This window comes from Rhinopithecus roxellana, chromosome 3 (assembly GCF_007565055.1).
Source record: "Rhinopithecus roxellana isolate Shanxi Qingling chromosome 3, ASM756505v1, whole genome shotgun sequence".
In the NCBI taxonomy this organism is placed as follows: domain Eukaryota; kingdom Metazoa; phylum Chordata; class Mammalia; order Primates; family Cercopithecidae; genus Rhinopithecus; species Rhinopithecus roxellana.
Genome location: NC_044551.1, coordinates 25,285,830 through 25,308,832, shown reverse-complemented (window position 1 = coordinate 25,308,832; position 23,003 = coordinate 25,285,830). Strand labels below are relative to the sequence as shown.

At 38.2% G+C, this 23,003-nt stretch overlaps 1 protein-coding gene across 1 annotated transcript in view; it reads right to left on the bottom strand.

Moving 5' to 3' along the window:
* PJA2 (praja ring finger ubiquitin ligase 2) overlaps positions 1 to 22,203 on the bottom strand; it is a 74,544-nt gene extending 52,341 nt beyond the window's left edge. The window contains exon 1 of the mRNA XM_010380194.2: positions 22,052 to 22,203. The gene's annotated coding sequence lies outside the window, so the exon portion shown is untranslated. The remainder of the gene's footprint in view (positions 1 to 22,051) is intronic.
* Positions 22,204 to 23,003: the final 800 nt, after the last annotated feature.

The window sequence follows — 23,003 nt, the reverse complement described above, 5'->3', positions numbered from 1 at the left end:
TAAATTAAAATGAAGATTTAGGCACACGGAGAGAAAAATCAGCTAAACTTTCAGAAGAAGAGTTTCAACCGATAGCATGGATCTACATGCTTATGACTCATCTGCCGGGAGCCAGAAATAACTCACTTTTAAAGTATCTTTTCTAAAAAACAAAGTTGAGAATCAAATACAATTTGATCCTTACTTGAAGAAGTCTTGGTTACTCTTCCAAGTCCATTAGAGTATTTATTTTATATTCTCTCATATTTATAATTACATATATGCCTCCAAAATGCCCTAAAAACATTTAGAATTTCTCTTAAATCAGTCTTCTATAATTATCTACCCTGCATTTCCTTTTAGTAAATGAATTCCTTAGACACACAGAATTTTGATAATTTACACCTATTATCACAACTGAGATATAAATTCAGATTACAAACTTTATGACAAAATGCATTTATGACAAACTATGACAAATGTTATTAGAAAGCTATTTTATATATACATGTCAAAATCAACTATATTTTAACTTAGTTTACTAACATTATCTCGTATTTTTATTAACTGCTAAGGCAAAATAAATATCCCAAGAGTTAACAAGGTATTTATTTTGAATAACAATCAAAGCCTACACTTAAATTATTTCTCATACTTGTATATTCTTTTTAAACTATCTCTAGATTTCTACTATCTTCTATCCGCCAGCAAATGACCACCTATACATACATACAACTGCAAAATCGTCCAGTAGATCTTATTTTCTAACTAGTAGATACACAATAAATAAGGAATGAGGTGAAGTCATTACTATATTTCACTGTAAATAATAACATTAATTTCCTACATAAACATGGAATAATTTCTCCATGTAAGTATTTAGAAATGTCTGTTGGCACTTTTAATTTTCAGTATAGAAGTCTTGTTCAAGTTAATTGAATTTATTCTTAGCCATCTTACATATTTCAATGCTATTCTACACACATTTTAAAAACTTTTACACTTTGTGGTTGCTAGTACATATAATAATTGGCCTTGTATCCAATCACCTTGCTAACTTCACCTATTTTAAAAGTTTGCTGGCAATGTATTTGGGGTTTATGTTTTCTAATTTTTATATTCATTTTTGGCCGAGCATACTGGTTAGAAGTCCGATGCGGCCGGGCGTGGTGGCTCACGCCTGTAATCCCAGCACTTTGGGCAGGAGGATCATGTGAGGTTGGGAGTTCAAGACCAACCTGATCAACATGAAGAAACCCCATCTCTACTAAAAATACAAAATTAGCCGGGCGTGGTGGTGCATGCCTGTAATATCAGCTACTCAGGAGGCTGAGGCAGAAGAATCGCTTGAACCTGGGAGGCGGAGGTTGCAGTGAGCCAAGATTGTGCCATTGCACTCCAGCCTGGGCAACGAGCAAAACTCTGTCTCAAAAAAAAAAAAAAAAGAAAAAGAAAAACAGTTCAATGCAATGTTGAATAGAGGGACAGATGTATTACACACGAATCAGTTGTTTTTCATTGACTATGATGTTAGCTGTACAGTTTTTTGTTGGCAAATTAAGTATGCTTCCTTCTATTCATAAATTAATGAGGTTTTCTAAACATAAACACATGCTGAATTTTGTCAAATAATTTTTTTGTAAATTCTACAAAATTTACAATTTTTTTCTCTATGGACCTATGAACTCACTACATTATTCTGTAAAAGTGATAGATAACACTGATTAATTTTATTTTTTATCTTTGAGACAGGGTCTTGCTCTGTTGCCCAGGCTAAAGTGCAGTGGCCAGATCAAGGCTCACTGCTGACTCAACCTTGGCTTAAGAGATCCTGACTCAACCTTGGCTTAAGAGATCCTCCCACCTCAGCCTACTGAGTAGCTGGGACCACAGGCATGAACCACACCCAGTTAATTTTTAAAATTTTTTGTAGACACAGGGTCCCACCATGTTGCCTAGGCTGGTCTTGAACTCCTGGGCTCAAATGATCCTTCTGCCTCGACCTTCCAAAGTGGTGGGATTACAGGCATGAGCCACTGCATCCAGCCAAATTATTAATTTTAAAACATTTAACCAACTTAATTTCACATTCTCCAAACAAATCCATGTTGGTCACAATACATTAATCCTTTTATATCTCACAGGATTATTCTTTTATCTATGTTTATGAGAAATATTGGCTTAAAATGGTCTCCTCATGCTTTTGTCCAGTTTTCCTATCAAGATTATACTAAAGTCATACAATACGCAAATAAATCTATGTTCTTCTTGTTCTCTAGAAGAGTCTGTGTAAATCCAGGATTATATCTTACTTACATATAAGGCAGATTTGTCAGTGAAGTCATCAGGTCTAGGATTTTCTCTGTGGAAAGGTTTTTGACAAATTCAACTACCTTAATGGACACAGAACAACTCAGATTTTCTATTTCTTTATATGTAAGCTGAGTAAACTGTGTTTTTCAGGGATTATGACCTTTCATTCAAGCTGTCAAATGTATTATCAAGTTGTAAATGATCCCCTTTCATTAACAATTTAATATACAGAAGATCGGTAGTAATGTCTCTTTTTTTCATCCCTGATACTAGTGATTTGTGTTTTCTTTCATTTTTCTTAATCAGGTCATTACAGGTTTTCATTTTTAAAAAGTTTTCTTAACTAATTGACTGTAAAACTTTCCTGCTTCATTGATTTCTACTTTTATACTATTTCCTTTTTTCTACTTCCTTGGGTTTAATTCATTGCTCCTTTGAGATAAGAGCTTAGACTACTGACCGTTAACCTTTGTTTCTTACTAATTTATACATCTAAAGCATAAAGTTACCTCTAAGCACTGCTTCAGCTGTATTCCAAAAGTTCTGATATGTATTATTTTTATTATTTTTCAGATTAAAATGTTTTTGAATTTCCACAGTGACTTTGTTTTTCATTCATAGGCTAACTCAGAAGTGTCTTGGTTAATTTCCAAACATTTGCAGCCTATTTTTTTTTTGTTATTGGGTTGTAATATAATTCTATAGTGATCAGAGAACATGCGTTGTATAATTTAAATTCTTTGAAGATTAATGATACTACTTCATGACCAAGAATATTTTTGCAAATGTCCCATATGCACTTAAAAATAATGTAAAGCCTTCAGTTGTTGAATATAATGTTCTATAAATGTCAATTAGGTCAAGTTGATTAATCATACCATTCAAATTTCCTATTTCTTTACTAATACTTTTTTAATCTTATTGTTCTACCAGTTACTTTGAATGTACTTAAAATCTCCAGCTAGGAATACGGATCTACCTTTCTTTTAGCTATTTTAGCTTCTGTCTTACATATTTGGAAGCTGTGTTACTATGTGAAAACATATTTAGAATTATGTCTTCTTGATAAATTGGCCCACTTATCATGGGCCAATTTTTTCTTATCTCTCAGAATACTTCTCTCCTTAAGTCCATTTGTCTGGTATTAATATAGCCACATCAGCTTTCTTTTGGTATTTGCAACAATACTGATTCCATCTTTTCATTTTACCTGTGCCTTTACTTGTAAAGTACTTTTATTATGAACAGAATATAGGTAGGTCTTACTCACTTCTATAAAACATCGGATAATCTTTCTCTTTTTGTTGGAATATTTAATCCATTCGCATTTAACATAATTACCAATGTAGTCTGGTTTAAATCTACCATCTTGTTATTATTTTCAATCATCTCACCTGTCCTTTGTTCCTTTATTCCTCCTTTCTTGAATTCCTTGGTAATGATAATTTTTTTGTTCTTCCATTTCATCTACTAGCTTTTTTGATATATCCTTTAAAATATCATTATCTTAGTGGTTTTCCTAGAAATTACAAAATGTATCCTTGATGTATGCTGGATAATATTTCCTAGAAGCTCTAAATAACTTATCTTTCTCTAATGAGCATTTTAAGTTTTCTTCTGGCAGGCAATTATTGCATGTAGATTGTCTTAACATCATAGAAGTCTGGTTGTGGTTTATGTTTGGACAAGTCCATTTCAGCTTGTCCTTATATCAAAATGTGACCTACACTCTTACTGTCTACTTCAAACTACAGATGCTCCTTGACTTACAATGGGATTATGTCCTGACATATCTACTGTAAAATGAAAATATCATTAAGTTGAAAATGCTTTTAAGACCCTACTAAACCCATTATAAAGTTGAAAAATCATAAATGAAACCAGTTGAGCACTGTCTGTAGTTCTTTTACCAGGTCCCAAAAGATGCAAGAAACTCATATAACAGTTTAACTCCTTCATGTCCATGGTTGTTATTTTCATATAGCTCACCCTACATATAAGCCTCACCAAACATTATCAAGACTGTTTCAAACACCTTCAATATCCCTTTCTGAAAACGTCTACTTATTCCATTTCCATGCCTCCATCTGTCTGATGTTCCTTTAGCCTGAATAACATCTTTTAATGTTTGTTATGAGTTTGCTGGTAACAACTTCCCTCTCTGCTTCTGTATGTCTCAGACTGTCTTTGTTTTTGAAGGATATTCAAATGAAAATAGTATTCTACATTAGATGCCTTTTTTTTTCTTTTTTGGAGCACTATAAAGATGTATTCCTATTGTTTGCTGGCTTCCACAGTTTCCATTAAGAAGTCCATGCTATCTGAGCTGAATACATATACTCAAACACCTATCAAGTGAGTGTGCTTGCCAGTGAATTAAAAATGAGAGAAAATAAAAAGTTTAAGGATTGGAAAGGAAGGAAAAATCTCATTATTCACAGACAACATGGTTACATATAAAAAAAATGGAAGAAACTACCTACAAGTAAAGTTCTACAGTGGTAAGTTTTAGATGGTTGACAGATACAAAGTTGATATAAAAATGTATTATCACATGCAGCTAGAAAACTAAATTTATTACTAACATTACCTAAAAAGGTTATCGTTTAAAACAGCAACCACAAACATCAAGTCCCTAGAAATAAACTCAATGAAAGATGCAGAATATTACTCACAGACATTTTAGAAGACATAACTAAATGGAGAAAAATCCCATACTCATTGGCTTGGTTCAGTTTCATGAATTTCAATTCTCCTTAAATAATACATGGGTTAAATGTAATCCTAATAAAATCCCAGCAGGCATTTTTTTGGGGAAAATTGACAAGGTGATTCTAAAATGTAAATAGGACTGTAAATGGCCAAGAATAACCAAAGTTATCATTAAAAAGAACAAGGTACAAAGAGATAACTCTTTCAGAAGACAAATCTTAAAAACCTATGATAATTAATAAGAGGCTTGTTAGGGAATAGGCAGACAAATATATCAATGGAATAGGATAGAAAAGTGTCCAACAGACCGGGCGTGGTGGCTCATGCCTGAAATCTCAGCAGTTTTGGAAGCTGAGGTGGGTGGATCACTTGAGGCCAGGAGCTGGAGACCAGGTCTGGCCAACATGGTGAAACCCTGTCTCTACTAAAAATACAAAAATTTGCCGCACATGGTGGTACATGCCTGCAGTCCCAGTACTTGGGAGGGTGAGGCAGGAGAATCACTCGAACCCGGGAGGTGGAGGTTGCAGTGAGCCGAGATTGCCCCATTGCACTCTAGCCTGCGCAACTGAGCAAGACTCCATCTCAAAAAAAAAAAAAGAAAAGAAAAGTGTCAAACAATAGAGCTTTCTGTGATGATAAAATTCTGCAGTGTTCATGCCTATATTAATCTTAATCTTAAACAGCCACATGTGGCTAGTATCATATAGGACCAACACAGGAACAGAGTCCCAAAACAGATACACATTACATACAATTGACTTATGACAATGACACATTACAGAGCTCTAGGGACAAGATATGTTTTTTCATTGAACACACTAGATTAATTGGATAGTGATGCAGAAACAAAATTTGGCCTGTTTCCCACAAAGTGCAAAACTCAATTCCAAAAGGACTGTAGATCTAAATGTAAAAGGCAAAACAATAAATCCAAAAAAGGATAAATCTTTATAATGTTGGAGTAAAGAAAGATTTTTTTAAAAAGGGAACAAAAAGTAAAATTTCCTAAAGAAATAAAGGGCCAATGAACTGCACAATGGAATTTAAAATTTCCATTCATAAAAAGATACCATTCAGAGACTGAAAAGGAAAGCCACAAATGAGAAAAGAAATGTACATTATATATAAGTATCAAAGTGCTCACATACAGCATATATAACATACTCCTAAATATAAAAAAGAATAAGATAATCCAAAAGAAATGTGATAACATGAGACACATTCCAGAAAAGGATACACAAATGGCTAAGAAACATATGAAAAGGTATCAATTTCATAAACTGGCTGAAATCATAAATTAGAACAAGTTACTATTATACACTGGAGATGAAAATTAAAATATTAACCATATCAAATGTTGGTGTGGATTTTAAGCAACTTTCACATTACAGCTGTAAATATACATCTCTGCATTCATCTTGGAAAACTTTTTGGAAGCACCTACTAAACCTGAACATATGCATATGATATGGTCAAGCAGTCCATCTTCTAAATGCATACCAAGACATATAAAAATGTTCACCTACAGTCCCACTTATATGGCAGTCTGTGGAGGGTGACTGCTGGAGCCCAAGAGTTCCAGGCTGCAGTGAGCTATAATCTCGGCACTGCATTCCAGCCTGGGCAACAGAGCAAGACCCCATCTCTAAAAAAATAAATTTTAAAAAATGTTCATAGAAGCAATGTCCATAATAATTTCAAACTGTCAACAACCCAAATGTTCAACAGCAAAATGGGTGAATATAACAGAATATATTTGTAGGCAAAATACTATACAACAAAAACGAACTACAGCTACCCACAACAGGAATACTACAAACACAAATGGATCTCAAAAAAATGAATGAAATGAAAAACAGCCAAATATAAAAAATTCATGCTGTATGTTCCATTTTTATAAAAGTTCAAAAACAAGCAAAATTAATCTATGGTGTTACATACCAAGAGAGAATAATCACCTTTTCCAGAGAGGAGGAAGACAAAATCCTGAAAGGTATTACAGCAGAAGGCTGTGCTAGTAACATTCTAATTCTTTTTTTTTTGAGACAGAATCTCACTCTGTTGCCCAGGTTGGAGTGCAGTGGTGCAATCTTGGCTCACTGCAACATCTACCTTCTGGGTTCAAGTAATTCTCCTGCCCCAGCCTCCCGAGTAGCTGGGATCATAGGCACCTGCCACCACACCTGGATAATTTTTGTATTTTTAGTAGAGATGGGGTTTCACCATGTTGGCCAGGCTGATCTCGAACTCCTGACCTCAAGTGATCCACCCGCCTCGGCCTCCCAAAGTGCTGGGATTACAGGTATGAGCTGCCGCACCCAGCCACATGCTAATTCTTGACTTGGTTGGTGTTTATATTGACTTCAGTCTGTGCTAATTTACTGAAGTTACACACATTTTTATAAGCACAGTGCAATAAAAAGTTTTAAATTGTCACTGGAAGAAAACATATTCAAGTGTTAAAGTTGTATTTCAGTTTGGGTCTATGAGTGATTTTTATACCTTTGGAAGGCATTTTTTTGTTTCCCAACTTTTCTTTCACACTTGTGCTCCTTTTATAATTGGCAGAAAAATGTTTAAACACTTTGTTAGCAACAGGTTTTTATGGACCACTGAAAATTAGGCTAAGACACTTCAGAATGCAAAAACACACAATTAATTATCAGACAAAAATAGAAGGTGTGAAGTGGAATTATCCTGGGAAACCTAGGACATGGGATCCTTCTTCTAACCACACAAACATTAGAGAATAAGAAACACATGTATAAAACAAGATCTCATGAAAATTCAACTTCTCAATTTCTGTTTCTAACAGTATGACAGATAAAACATTTTTTTTAAACCTCACAACTCAAAGCAAATAAAAATGTCTTAACTCTGGGTAGGGGGTGAATGGTGGAAAAGAGAAGGAATATCACGCCTAACAATTCAAAGCCACAGCTCAATCTCATTAGATTTGTGGCTGCAATTCATACAACCTGTATGAGCCAACAAGCCACAAAGTAAGAATATTGTTAAGTCTTAGGGAGCAGTGTTCCAAGTACCCGAGAGAAGCAAAGCTAATTCCTCTCAGTTGAAAGTCGCCTCACTTTCAACCCAGGTCAGAATTCTCACATGTAAAATTTCAAAGAATATGAACTCACAATAAAGAGTAAAACACACATGAGAAATAACGTTGACAAGAATTAACAAAATGAAAGGAAACGGAAAATGCCTATGAAGACTTCAGATATTAAGGTTATCAGATGAATGTTTCTTTAATGTGTAAATCATAAAAATAAGGGTCACTAAAAGTATAACTTAAAAGGACAACACTAGGCTGGGCCCAGTGGCTCATGCCTGCAATTCCTGCACTTTGGGAGACTGAAGCAGGTGGGCAGTTTGAGCCTAGGAGCTCAAGACCAGATGAGCAACATGGTGAAAACCCATCTCTATAAAAAATATAAAAATTAGATGGGAATGGTGGTGTGTGCCTGTAGTCCCAGCTACATGCGAAGCTGAGGTGGGAGGTCACGTGAGCCTGGGAGGTGGAGGCTGAAGTAAGCCATGATTGTGCCATTGCCCTCTAGCCTGGGCGACAGAGTAAGGCCCTGACTTCGGGGGAAGGAATAAAAATCTTCCCACAAGCAAAACAATAGGCCCACAGGTCTTAATAGAAATTTCTATCCAAATATACAAATAGATTTCCAGTGCTAAACCTGTTTGTCCAGAGAATAGAAAAGGATTTCATAAGCTTGTTTTAAAGTTCATTTGAAGAGCAGAGTAAAATCTTCATGAACTAGCCACACAAGGCTGGGCGCAGTGGCTCACGCCTGTAATCCCAGCACTTTGGGAGGCCAAGAGGCTGGTAGATCACATGAGGTCAGGAGTTCAAGACCAGCCTGACTAACATGGTGAAACCCTATTTCTATTAAAAATACAAAAAATTAGCTGGGTGTGGAGGCACATGCCTGTAATCCCAACTATTCGGGAGGCTGAGGCAGGAGACACGCTTGAACCCGGGAGGCAGAGATTGCAGTGAGCTGAGATCGCGCCACTGCACTCCAGCTTGGGCAAGAAGAGCTAAACTCTATCTCAAAAAAAAAAAAAAAAAGAAATGGTCAGACAAGCAGACAAGTCACAAAAATAAAAAATTAGATGTCAATTCCAGTGATAAAAAAACAAAAATTCTGAGATATTAGCAAGCCATTACAGCAATATATTTGAAAACAGTATATACTGAGTCTATTCCAAAACAGACTCATCATTAGATATGATTGCCTCTATTTTCATTAATAAATATTTCAGTGGATGGAGAAAAAGCATTCAATGAAATTCAACATTCATTAAAGTTTAGAAGAACTCTCAAAAACTAAAAATGGAAAAGAATTTACTAAGCCTTATAAAACTAATCAGTCCAAAACGTATGGCAAAATTATATTGAACAGTGAAGTGTCAGTATCATTTCCTTCTTAAAATGCCAATCATTACTTCTACTTTACATGTAAAGTTCTTTTTTCTCTTTTTTTTTTTTTTTTTTTTTTTTGAGACAGAGTCTCTCTCTATGGCCCAGGCTGGAGTGCAGCAATTCTCCTGCCTCAGCCTCCTGAGTAGCTGGGATTACAGGCATGCATCACATCCGGCTAATTTTTGTATTTTTAGTAGAGATGGGGTTTCACCATGTTGGTCAGGCTAGTCTTGAACTCCTGACCTCATGATCCACCTGCCTCAACCTCCCAAAATGCTGAGATTACAGGGGTGAGCTGCCACACCCGGCCTAACATGTAAAGTTCTAACCATCGTAAAACCAAAAAAAAAAGGGGGGGGGGAAGGGGGAGAAAGAGGAAAACAAGAGATACCAACAAAACTAGGAATGTAGAAATAAAATTTGTAAAAAGTAAAAATAAAACTATTAAAGTGAAAAGAAATCTAAAAGAAAAAATTGAGACATACAAAAAAATTCAGTGATAGTGTCAGTGCTATGGTTTGAATGTTTGTGCCATCTTCCAAAATTCTTAATCCACACTGTGATGGTAATAAAAAGTGGGGTCTTTTGAAAAGTGATTAAGTCATAAGGGCTCTGCCCTCATAAATGGACTAGTACCTTATAAAAAGGCTGAGGGGGAACTACTTAGCCCTTCACGCTCTTTCATTTTCTGCTGTGTGAAGACAAGCACCAGGTGCCATCTCGGAAGCAGAGAGCAGCCCTCATCAAACACTAAACCCAATGGCACCTTGATTTTAAACATCTAGGCTCTAGAATTGAGAGAAATAAATTATTTTCTTTTCTTTTCTTTTTTTTTTTTTTTGAGACGGAGTCTCGCTCTGTCGCCCGGGCTGGAGTGCAGTGGCTGGATCTCAGCTCATTGCAAGCTCCGCCTCCCAGGTTCATGCCATTCTCCTGTCCCAGCCTCCCGAGTAGCTGGTACTACAGGCGCCCGCCACCTCGCCCAGCTAGTTTTTTGTATTTTTTAGTAGAGACGGGGTTTCACCATGTTAGCCAGGATGGTCTCGATCTCCTGACCTCGTGATCCGCCCGTCTCAGCCTCCCAAAGTGCTGGGATTACAGGCTTGAGCCACCGCGCCCAGCGAAATAAATTATTTTCTTTATAAATTACCCAGTCTTAGGTATTTTGTCATAGCAGCAGGAACAGATTAAGACAGACAGCCGTAACATCAAGATACAAAAGTCAGTACAGTAAACAGCTATAAAAAGTAATTTTAGAAATACACCATTTGTAGGAGTTCCACTTCTGCAGGGTATAGAAAGCTGGAGTGTCACTCCCACTTCTGTTGTGAAAGGGAGTGACTGCCAACAAGGGAAAGGAATGAAACCCTTCCTCAACACCCTAGTAGGAAAAAAAAAGCAACAAGTTTATTTTTATTTTATTTTTTGAGACGGAGTCTCATTCTCTTGCCCAGGCTGGAAGGCAGTGGCGGCATCTCGGCTCACTGCAACCTCTGCCTCTCAGGTTCAAGCAATTCTCCTGCCTCAGTCTCCCAAGCAGCTGGGATCACAGGTGCCTGCCATCACGCCCAGCTATTTTTTTGGTTTTTGTTTTCTTTTTAGTAGAGACAGGGTTTCACTATGTTGGCCAGGCTGGTCTTGAACTCCTGAGCTCAAATGATCCGCCCATCTTGGCCTCTCAAAATGCTGAAATTACAGGTGTGAGCCACAGTGAACGGCCAACAACAACTTTAAACCACTAGGGAAGGGCAGCAACCTCTGTCCTCCATTGTGGTTTGAGTATGAGTAAAAGAAAAAGACCTTTACTCCTAGAGCAGAGTTAGGAAACTTAGTCCTGGCTCCTATACCGGTACATTAAAGATTTGCTACCACTGGGGAAGGAGCAGAAAATCTCTCCTGCACAAAACCTATTAAAGATATGGGCCAGGTGCAGAACTCAGGCTTGTAATCCCAGCACTTTGAGAGGCCGAGGTGGGAGGATCACCTGAGGTCGCACTTTGGGAGGCCGAGGTGGGAGAATCACCTGGGGTCAGGAGTTCGAGACCAGCCTGGCCAACATGGGGAAACCCCATCTCTACCAAAAGTACAAAATTAGCTGGGCGTGGTGGCACATCGCTGTAATCCCAGCTACTTGGGAGGCTGAGGCAGGAGAATCGCTTGAACCTGAGTGGCGGAGTTTGCAGTGAGCCGAGATCACACTAATGCAGCACTCCAGCCTGGGTGACAAGAGTGCAACTCCGTCTCAAAAAAAAAGATATGAGGCAGAGTTTGGCTACCATGGAGAGAAGGTACAGCATCAATGGCCCATACCCAAAAACAAGAGACACAAGGCTTCTGTAACACTGAGTACAGATAAGGAAGACAGAGAAAACTCTGCATCCATCCCCAGGCTAGTCAGCATCAAGAAACAATAGTCTACTGCTGGGAATAATGACAGCATGTGGAGAAACTTCTCCACTGAGGTATGGGCACACATGAGAAAGCTGAAAGTTGACAGTGAAATAGGAACACTTAGAAAAATCAGGCACTTCAGCTGCCACACTAAGCACAAGGTAACACTAAACACAATGCAACCGCAGAAACAAAATCTAAACCCATCTCAATCATGAATTAGACTGAATCAATGCCACACCACACTAAAAGCCTAGCAGATGCAGAAGCAGACTCACATCCAGACATAAGAATTATTTGCCGCAATCTCTACTGTTCTGCATATGAAGTCTTCCATTCAGTCAAAAATTACAAGACAAAAAAGCTAAGGAGGAAAAAACCCTCTTTATCAAGGACAGCAATGAACAGAACCAGGTAAGGCAAATAACAGAATTATCAGAGAAGAAAATTAAAATAACTATGATTACCCTTTTAAAGACTCGGCACAAAGGTAGGAACATGGATCAACTCATGAGAAATTTCAGGAGAGATGAAAATGGAAATGCAAAAAATAAAAAACACAGTAATAGAAATGAAGAATGCATTCTATGGGCTCATTAAAAAACTAGGGGAGGAAACTTTTAGTGAGCTCAAGATAAGTCAGGTCGGGCTCAGTGGTTCACGCCTGTAATCCCGGCATTTTGGGAGGCCAACATGGGCGGATCACTTCAGGTCAAGAGTTCAAGATCAGCCTGATCAACATAGTGAAACTCGTCTCTAATGAAAATACAAAAAATTAGTGAGACATGGTGGTGCACGCTCATAATTCCAGCTACTCAGGAGGCTGAGATACGGAGAATCACCTGAACTCAGGAAGCAGAGGTTGCAGTGAGCCAAGATCACACCACTGCACTCCAGCCTGGGTGATGGATTGAGACTGTCTCAAAAAAAAAAAAAAAAAAAAAAAAAAAAAAAGATAAGTCAAAAGAAATGACCCAAGCCTACATCAAAAGAGATTTAAGTGAAAAGAAACACATTAAAAAACAACAGCAACAAAAACCAGAACAGAGCCTCCAAGAGTTGTAGACTTCATTAAATGAACCACCATGAATTTAACTGGAATCCCACAAATTGGCGGTGGGAGGGAGGACAGTGGAAACATTCGAAGATGCTGTGAATTTTTCAAACATTATTTAAAAGATCATAAATCCCAAGAAGCTCAGTGATTCCCCTCTACAAAAGCAGTATAAATATAAAACACACAAAAATGTGCACATATCCCATGATGTAACATCTCTAACCTGCTATAAAAAATGAATGATATGGCCGGGCACGGTGGCTCACACCTGTAATCCCAGCACTTTGGGAGGCAGAGGTGGGTGGATCACAAGACCAGGAGATCAAGACCATCCTGGCTAACATGGTGAAACCCTGTCTCTACTAAAAAAAAATACAAAAAAAATTAGCCAGGCGTGGTGGCGGGTGCCTGTAGTCCCAGCTACTCGAGAGGCTGAGGCAAGAGAATGGAGTGAACCTGGGAGGCTGAGCTTGCAGTGAGCCAAGACTGCGCCACTGCACTCGCGCCTGGGAGACAGAGCAAGACTCCATCTCAAAAACAAAAAAACAAAAAACAAAACAAAACAAAAAACGAATGATACATGCCTGCAATCCCAGCACTCTGGGAGCCCAAAGAAGGCAGATCACTTGAGGCCAGGAGTTGTGAGACTAGCCTGGCCAACATGGTGGAACTCTGTTAAATACAAAAATTAGCCAGGTGTGGCGGCGAGAGCCTGTGATCCCAGCTACTTGGGAGGCTGAGGCATGAGAATCACTTGAACTCAGGAGGTGGAGGTTGCAGTGAGCTGAGATGGCGCCACTGCACTCCAGCCTGGGCAACAGAGTGAGACTCTGTCTCAAAAACAACCACTACCACCACCAACGACAGCCTGGGCACAGTGGCTTAGGCCTGCAATCCCAGCATTTCTAGAGGATAAAGTGGGAGAATTGCTTGAGTCTAGAAGTTGGAGGCTACAGGGAGACAAGCTTGTACTACTGCACTACAGCTTGGGCAATAGAGCGAGACCTTGTCTCAAAAAACAAACACATAAAATAAAATTTAAAAACCACTGATAAAACATATTTGATACTGACAGTAGAAAAAGCAACTAAATAAGAATCACAGCCAACTTCTTATTTGAAACTGTGCAAGTCAAAAGATAATAAACAGCATCCTTAATATTAGAAACACTGTGAACAATAAATGTATATCCAGCAAAATCTTTCAAAAGAAAAAGTGAAACAAAGTATTTGTGAGACAATCTTCGGACTTTGTTACCAGTAGACCTGAAGTGCAAGAAATGTGAAAGGAAGTTCTTCATGCAGAAGGAGTAAGCACTGGAAAAGAGGCCATTATAACAAAGAAAATAATTTTAATTTAACTTATACTACTTTAAATTCAAATTTAAATAGCTACACTGGCTAAAGACTACCATACTAGACAGCACAGGAATAAAAAAAACATTACAAGGTATTATGCATTTATGGCATTTGTAAAAGGTAAAACAGTAATAGCGCAAAAGGAGAAATTGTAAATATACATTGTAAATGTACTGTTGTAGAGCTCTGACACTATGAAAAATGTGGTATAATATTGCTTCAATATAGTATATTATTAAAGATGTATAATATAAATCACAGAGAAGCCAATAACTTTTTAAAAGAGAAAAAGTAAGTTTCAGTAGTGAGCCAATGGTCAAGATAAAATGGACTCAAAAACAGGGATCAGAGTAGGTAGAAAACAATTAAGATTGTATATTTAAATTCAACTACATCAATAATTACATTAAATGTAAACAGTCTAAACACTTCAATTTAAAAACAGATTTTTCAAGATGAATTTAAAAAGGCTGTCTAGAACAAACTCATTTTTCTTTTTTCAATTATACTTTTAAGTTCTAGGGGACATGTGCACAACAGAGCAAACCCATTTTAAACAAAAGACAGATTAAATGGATGGAAAATAATACACAAACACTAAAAGAAGGCTGGAGAGGCAATATTAATATTAGATAAAGTAGACTTTGGAATGAGGAATACTATCACAGATAAAGAGGGCATTACATAATGATAAAGGGGTTCGTTCACCAAAAAGTTTTAACAATCCTAAATTTACACGCACCTAACAGGAGGTTCAATACACATGATGCAAAAACTGAAAAGGAGAAATAAATAAACTCACCATTATACTCGGAGACTTCACTCTTCTCTCAATGATCAATGAAACAAACAAAAACTCAGTAAGGAAACAGAAGGCCTAACAAGCACCATCAATCAACTTGACATAGAATACTCCATCGCTAAACAGCAGAATACACATTATTTTGAAGTGGACATGGAACATTTACTGAGAGTAACCATATTCTGGTCATACAACAACCATGAAAGAATTTAAAACAAATTATACAAAGAAAGAGACATGCAAAATCACCAAATATTTGGAAATTAAACAGCAGCCTCCATGGGTCAAAGTGGACGTGATGTAAGAACTTTAAAAATAATCAGTTCATCAAATTTGTGTGAGCACCTCGGGCAGTGCTTGGAAGGCAAAGAAAAAAGGTCTCAAATCAATGACCTAAGCTTACACCTTAATAAATCAACACAGAGGAATTTAAACCCAAAGCATATAGAAGAAATAGTAAGGAGTAGAAATCAATAAAACTAAAAATAAAAAAAATCAAAAAGCAATCAAATAAAAAGTTGACTTTGAAAAGATTAATAAAATAAACCTGGAACCAAATAAAAACAAGAGAGGTCACACTGCTAATAACAAGAATGAAAGGAAAGACATCACTACAGATGTTATGGGCATCAAAATAATTAAGAAATAATTTTATGACAATGAATAAATGAAATAAGACAAATGCCTTGAAAGACAAAAACTACTAAACCGCACTTAGTGAGTGACTCATACAAAGACTGAAAGCTTTCAAGAAGAAATAGATAACCCTAATAATCCTGTATCTATTAAAGGATGATTGGACTTATCCTTTGAGGCCTTCCAACAAAGAAAATTCTAGGACCAGAAGAGTTCACATGCAAACTCTAAAAAAAAAATTATAAAACAAATAATACTAATCCTAATAAAAATTTTTTCAAAAATATAAGAAGAAACACTTTGCAACTCTACGAAGCCAGCATTACGTGAAAAAGTATCTTTCATGAACATAGATGCAAAACAAAAAAAACAAAATATTTCACCAGTTTATAAAAATGATACTAGATAATACACCATCACCAAGTGAGGTTTAGCCACAGAATGGAAGATGATTCTACATTCGCAAATAAGTTAATGTAATTCATCACATTAACACAGAAACAAACCATATTATTATCTCAATAAATACAGTAAAACTACCTAACTAAACTCAACATCCACTCACGATTAAAAACAAAAAAAAAAACAAACAAAACAAAACAAAACAAAAAAAACTCTTGGCCAGGCACAGTGGCTCATGCCTATAATCCCAGCACTTTGGGGGGCCAAGGCAGGAGGATCATGAGGTCAGGAGTTCAAGACCAGCCTGGCCAACATGGTAAAACCCCATCTCTACAAAAATACAAAAAATTTAGCCAGGTGGCGTGTACCTGTAACCCCAGCTACTCGGGGCTGGGGCGGAAGAATCGCTTGAACCCACGAGGAGGTGGAGGTTGTAGTGAGCCGAGATGGGGCCACTGCACTCCAGCCTGGGCAACAGAGCAAGACTCCGTCTCAAAAACAACAACAACAACAACAAAAAAAAGTCTCAACAATCCAAGAACAGAATGGGAACATCCTCAATATGATAAAAGGCCACTTGTCTTAGTCCATTAGGACTGCTATAACAAGCTCCCATAGACTGAAGTGGCTTATAAACAACAGAAATTTATTTCTCGGCTGGGCTCAGTGGCTCACACCTGCAATTCCAGCACTTTCGGAGGCCAAGGCAGGTGGATTACCTGAGGTAAGGAGTTCAAGACCAGCTTGGCCAACATGGTGAAACCCCGTCTCTACTAAAAATACAAAAATTAGCCGGGCATGGGGGTACACGCCTGTAATCCCAGCTACTCAGGAGGCTGAGGCAGGAGAATTGCTTGAGCCTGGAAGACCGAGGTTGCAGCGAGCTGAGATTGCGCCACTGCACTCCAGCCTAGCCGACAGAGCAAGACTCTGTCTAAAAAAGAAAAAAGAGAAAGAAATTTACTTCTCACAGTTCTGGAAGCTGGGAAGTCCAAAATCAAGGCGCTGGTAGGTTCAATGTTTGGTGAGGGTCACTTCCTGGTTCACAGACTGCAGTTTTTTCACTGTGTTCTCATACGGCATAAGGGGATAGGAGCTCTCTGGGACCTCTTTTATAAGCACACAAATCCATTAATGAAGGCAGAAGCCTCATGACCTAATCACCTCCCTGAGACCCCATCTCCAAATACCCTCACAATGGGGATTATGTTTCAACACTATGAATTTTGGAATGACATAAGCATTCAACCTATAGCACCACTCTATCACACTCAATAATGAAAGATTCAAAGCTTTCTTCTTAAGATCAGGAACAGAGAAGGATATCTGCTTTCACCACTGCTATTCAACATCACACTGGAGGTCTTAGTCAGTCTAAGAAGAAGAAAAGGTAGAGGGAATTACATACAAATTGAAAACGAATAAAATGGATTTATATTTGCAAATAACATGATTCTCTACATAGGACAATTCCAAAGAATCTACAAAAAATTTACTCGAATAAATGAATTTAGCAAGGTTGCAAGAATCAAGGTCAATATGCAAAAACCAACTGTATTTTTACATATAGCAGTGAATAACTGGCAACTAAAATTTAAGAAAATTATTTATAATAGTATCAACTGTTACTTAGATATAAATCTAACAAAATGAGCAACATCTTTCTGATGCAACTACAAAATGCTGACAAAGGAAATGAAAGAAGACCTACATAAATGGAGACAACATGTATTCATGAATTGGAAGACTCAAGATGTTGATTCTTCCTAAATTGATCTATGCATTCAACACAATCCAAATTAAAATCCCTTCAGGACTTTTTGTAGAAACCAACAGGCTGCCTCTAAAAGTTTTATGGTAAATTTAGAATAGCCAAGGCAATTTTGAAAAAGAATCAAGTTCAAGGATTCATATTACCTAATTTCAACACTTATTATAAAGTAAAAATAACCATGACAACTTAGTAATTGGCAAAATTACAGGCACAAAGATCAAGAGAAAAGTACAGGAACAGATTCACCTATACGGTCAACTGACTTTTGACAAAGTTAATTTAATGGGGAAAGGAAAGCAGTCCCAACAAATGGTGCTAGAACTATATATACGCCTGAAAAGAAAATGAGCCTTGACCCTTACTACACACCATATACAAAAACTAACCCAAAATGTATAATGTGCCTTGACATAAAAGCCAAAACTAGAAAACTTATAGAAAAATCATAAGAGTAAATCTGCACAACTTTGCATTAAGCAAAGAGTTCTTCAGAACACAGAAGCACAAATCATAAGAAAAAGTTGGTAAGATGAATTTATCAAAATTAAAAGCTCTTCTTTTAAAGTTAGGAAAATGAAAAAAACAAGCTTCAGATTGCACTGTGTGTGTTTATGTATCTCTGTGTCAAATGAGTTGTATTAAGACTGCATTAAAAAATGCTTACAACTCAGTAAGACAAACCACCCATTTTTTTTGTTTTGTTTTTTAAAGAGCAAAAGATGTCAACAGATCTTTTGCTCATTAAGACATACACTTGAGCAAATTCTCAGCACCATTAGTCATCTGGTAAATGTAAATTAAAATCCCAGTATGATACTACTACATACCCACTAAAAGGGCTAAAATTTAAAAGACTGAAATAACCAAGTGCTGAGGACGATGTGGAGCAACTGGAACTGTCATATACTGCTGACGGATATGTAAAGTAGGACAACCACTCTGGAAAACAGCTTGGCAGTTTCTTACAAAGTTAAATATCCATGTATCATACAACCCAACAAGTTCCATTTCTAGGAATTTACCAAGAAAAAAAGATGTTCACAAAAATTCAAAATAAATGAATGTTCACTGAATAAATGAATGTTCAATAAATGAAGGTTATTTATTAATAACAGCCCCAAACTGTAAACAATCCAAGTATCTGTAAACAGGTGGAATGGTCAACAAACTAGTAAGTCATACCAAGGACTTCTATTCAGCAATAAAATGAGATGAACCAGTTAAGTACAGAAAAACATGGATAATCCTGAAAAACATGCCAAGAGAAAAAGTCAGATACAAAAAGAGTATGTATTACACAATTCCACTTACATGAAATTCTAGAGAAAATGATAACAATTTATAGCAAGAAAAAAAGGATGAGTACTTTCCTAGTCCTCAGGGTGAAATTGTGATTGATTGCAAAAGGCAACTTTGGGGGAGATGAAAATATTCTATACCTTAATCGTGACATGAAAATATTCCACTCTTGACTGTGGTGGTGGTCACAGAGTACACATTTGTCAAAAACAAAATACACTGTACATTTTAAATAAGTACATTTTATTGTATCTAAATTATCCTCAATAAGGTTGATTTTCTAAGAAGGTGATCTCTCAGGAAAATATAAACCAGGGAATACTGGTGATGACCACATATACCACCTCAAAAGATGTCAAAAATATATATATAAGAAAACTCTTTTATGGTTTTTAAAAATGTCAGAAACAACAACATAATCATCTTGGAAAGCCAAGACTAGAAGGAAATATTTTAATATAGGCGGCTTTACCAGAAAGCTTCAGCAAACATCATAATTAATGCTAAAACATCAGAAGCATTATCCCTTAAAGTCAGAAACAATGACATGTTTTTAGCTATCAGTGCTATTAGTTTTTAATCTATCAGTGCTCAACATTTTATAGGATGTATAATTGCAAAAGCAATGAGAAAAACACGTAAATTATAAAAACTGAAAAGGAAACCACAAAACTGTGACTATCTCCTGATAATCAACTCAATAAAATAATTTGATACATGATAGAAAACTCAAAAGTTTGGCATAACCAGAGAAAAAGAAAGAGGAATGTTATTGAAAGTTTCCATCCACCACACGAATCAAACCATAAAATAGCTAGGAATACTGGGAAGGAATGTTATACGTATGAAGAAAAAAAAGAAAAACTATAAAAATTTCCCTAAGAATATAAAACAAGATGTGAATAAAATGGAGAGGCAATATTTCTGAGGACAGAGACTCAATACTATGAAGATCAGTTGTCTCCAAGTTAATCTAAAATTTCAATACAACCTTATTCAAAATAGCTAAGGATTTTTAGTTGAGTCTAAAGTTTACCTAGAAGAAGAAGTGTGTAAGAAACATTCAAGAATATTTTCAACAAGAGTAATAAAGAGGGAGAAAGGGTTACCAAAATTTAAAATACGCATAATCTTTTAACTGAGCAACTCCACTTCTAGGAACCCATGCTCCAGAAATAATCACACATAGAGGAAGTTTACTGAATTGTAAACAGTGGCAGACAATCAGGATGCAAGCAGGACTAGAAGTGGAAGCAGTACTTTTTATCTTACATTCTTCCATACTGCTTAATTTTTTTAAATCAAGGATGAGTTAAAATTTGTAATTAAACATTGATCAATTAATTAGAAAGTTATTTTCATTGCAAATCATTATTTGTGATACCAGAAAACTACAATTAAATGTCTTTCAAAAAGGGAATAGAATAAATTATAGCCCATTCAAACTGATACCAGTTAGCCTTTAAAACAGTATTAGGGAGACCTTTATGTAACAAGTAAAGATGTTCAAGATATGTAATTAAATCAATAAGCAAGCGGTATGCAAACATGTTTGGTATATGGTATAGCCTCCCTCAAAAAAAAAAACTTTACGTGTACGTTTATGTGTTTAGAAGTGCATTTGTAAGAGGATTTTGAAAAATGGACACTAAACTGTCAACTTTACACTGGAGTGGGACTGGGGGATGAAAAGAAATATTCTAATTTTACCTAACAGTCCGTTATTTATATTGTTGAAACGTACATCAAACTTGCCATGTCTGTAATGAATTTTTAAAATTAAGTGGTTATCTCATATAACATTGACATGAATCCCAAGACAATTACAACACTGAAAAATATAGTTTAATCGTTTATTACTGTTATCCTCAGGTTTATTCACATACACTTCACATAATCTGTAGCCTTCAGCAAAGGTGACTGCCATTTTAAAGAAATGTGACCAAATATTTCATGATAAAACAGAATACATTAAGCGTGTAATGAAAATTTTAAACTTCACAGAACCAGCAGACTCAAAAGAAGTGCCTATGCGGATGTAAATTTTTTTTTTTTAATGTCCGGAGAGGGAACTCTCAGATTACTCTTCCTCCCTGCAAAATGACTATTTACCACCTCCCTTTGCTTCAACTTCGTCTGAGCGTCTTCAAGCTCACCATTTTGAATGTGCGCAAAATGATTAACAGTCATCTGAGGGAGGCCAAATTAAAGGTGCATCTGCAAGAGGAGCTCTGGCCTGACATCGCTAACAGAGAACAGCCCTGGCGGAAGGGTGCTGATCCCGGGAGTAGAGCGGCTGCTGCGGCTCGAGCGGGGTGTCTGCGTGCCGAGCCTCACTGACAATCGGGGAAAATGCAGACGCCCAGCAGAGCGACGGCAACGGAAGGCTCCTCGGGGGAGGGGGGCTGCAGGCCTGTGGCGTAAGATGGTTCCGCTCTACGCGGGGTAACGGGAAACCAGCAGAAGGGGGGTGTGAGGTGTTGGTTGGGGGGCACACTCTTGGACAGTGGCGAGTGTACGGGAAAGCCAGCGGGGTCCTTGGCCAAGTCACCAAGGACAGCAGAAGAGGCAGCAGGCAAGAGCGGCAGCGGAGACCCCGATACCAACCGATGTCATCCGTCGGGGGACGGCGGGCGCGACCGTCCCGGATAGGAGCGCGGCCCGGGTCCGGGCTGGACAGGGCCCAGGAGGCGAAGAAGGGTTCCCACAGCCATCAACCCCACCCACCATGGCCGGCGCAGCAGGCCAGGGACAGGCCCCGCTCCTTCCCGAGGCTAGAGATAGAGAAACTGAGGAGCAGAACGCAGCAATTTCCTCGCCCCGACCCCCACACTCCCTACAGCGGAACAAGCCAGATTGAAAAAAAAAAAACCCTCACCGAAATGTGCAGCGGCTCCGGAGCGAGAACAGCGCTCGAACCTCCACCCGCCACCACCGCCTTCTTCTCCGCCTCCAACTCCTCCCCCGCCGAACGCGCAGCGGCTGGCGGCTGTGGCGGCGGCGGCGGCGGCGGTGGCGGCGGCGGAAGCAGAGGCGGTGGCGGCGAGTCCCGCCCCTTGCGCCGCGGTTGAAGCGAAGGAGGAGAGTACGCAAGCCCCGCCCTCATGGCAGAGATGACCAATCGGCTTACAGGATCTCTGCTGGGGGACAATGCATACGCCCAATCAGAACCTGAGGAGTGGGCTCACGTCAATGGTTGGGACGTGGCAGAAAAAGGGAAAAATACTTGGACCTTCTCTACAGCCTGCTCCCCCATCTCCCTCAGGGGGAGTTCACCATTGGCTGAAGAGCGGAAAGACGAAGCCGACTTCGTCCCCCACCCCCAGCCGGGCCCACCTCGTTTCCCTGCAGTACTGCGACGTTTGGGGAGGGGGCGGAGCACCGTGTAGGAGCTAAAACAGCGCGGCCTTTTGTGGTTTGGGCTGAGAGAAAAGGGCGGGGTCTCAGGGAAAGGGAGGTGGGTGTGGAGAACTAACAGGAGGACTGGCGCAGTTAGGCTTTTTCGGAAATTCTAACAGCAACAACCAAAATGGAGGCATTAAAATCGATCCTGATTTGACTGGAAACCTGATTAACAAGGTTAAGGTCTGGCATAAAGTTCAGTTACAATTCAGATATCGGTGGGAGAAATAAAATGACAGGAGGAAAGGCTCGTTTACCCACCCTGACCCTGGGCACTATATGGCGCTTTCCACCCTCCCTTTCCGCGCTGACCCTTGCCCCTCGCTTCTTATTCTGCTGGGGCGGGGTTCAGAGGAGGCTTGCCTTTCCTCTCTATAGCCTTGGGCTGACCACAGCTTCCCAGCCTGCATCTTGAGGCTGTTTGTCAA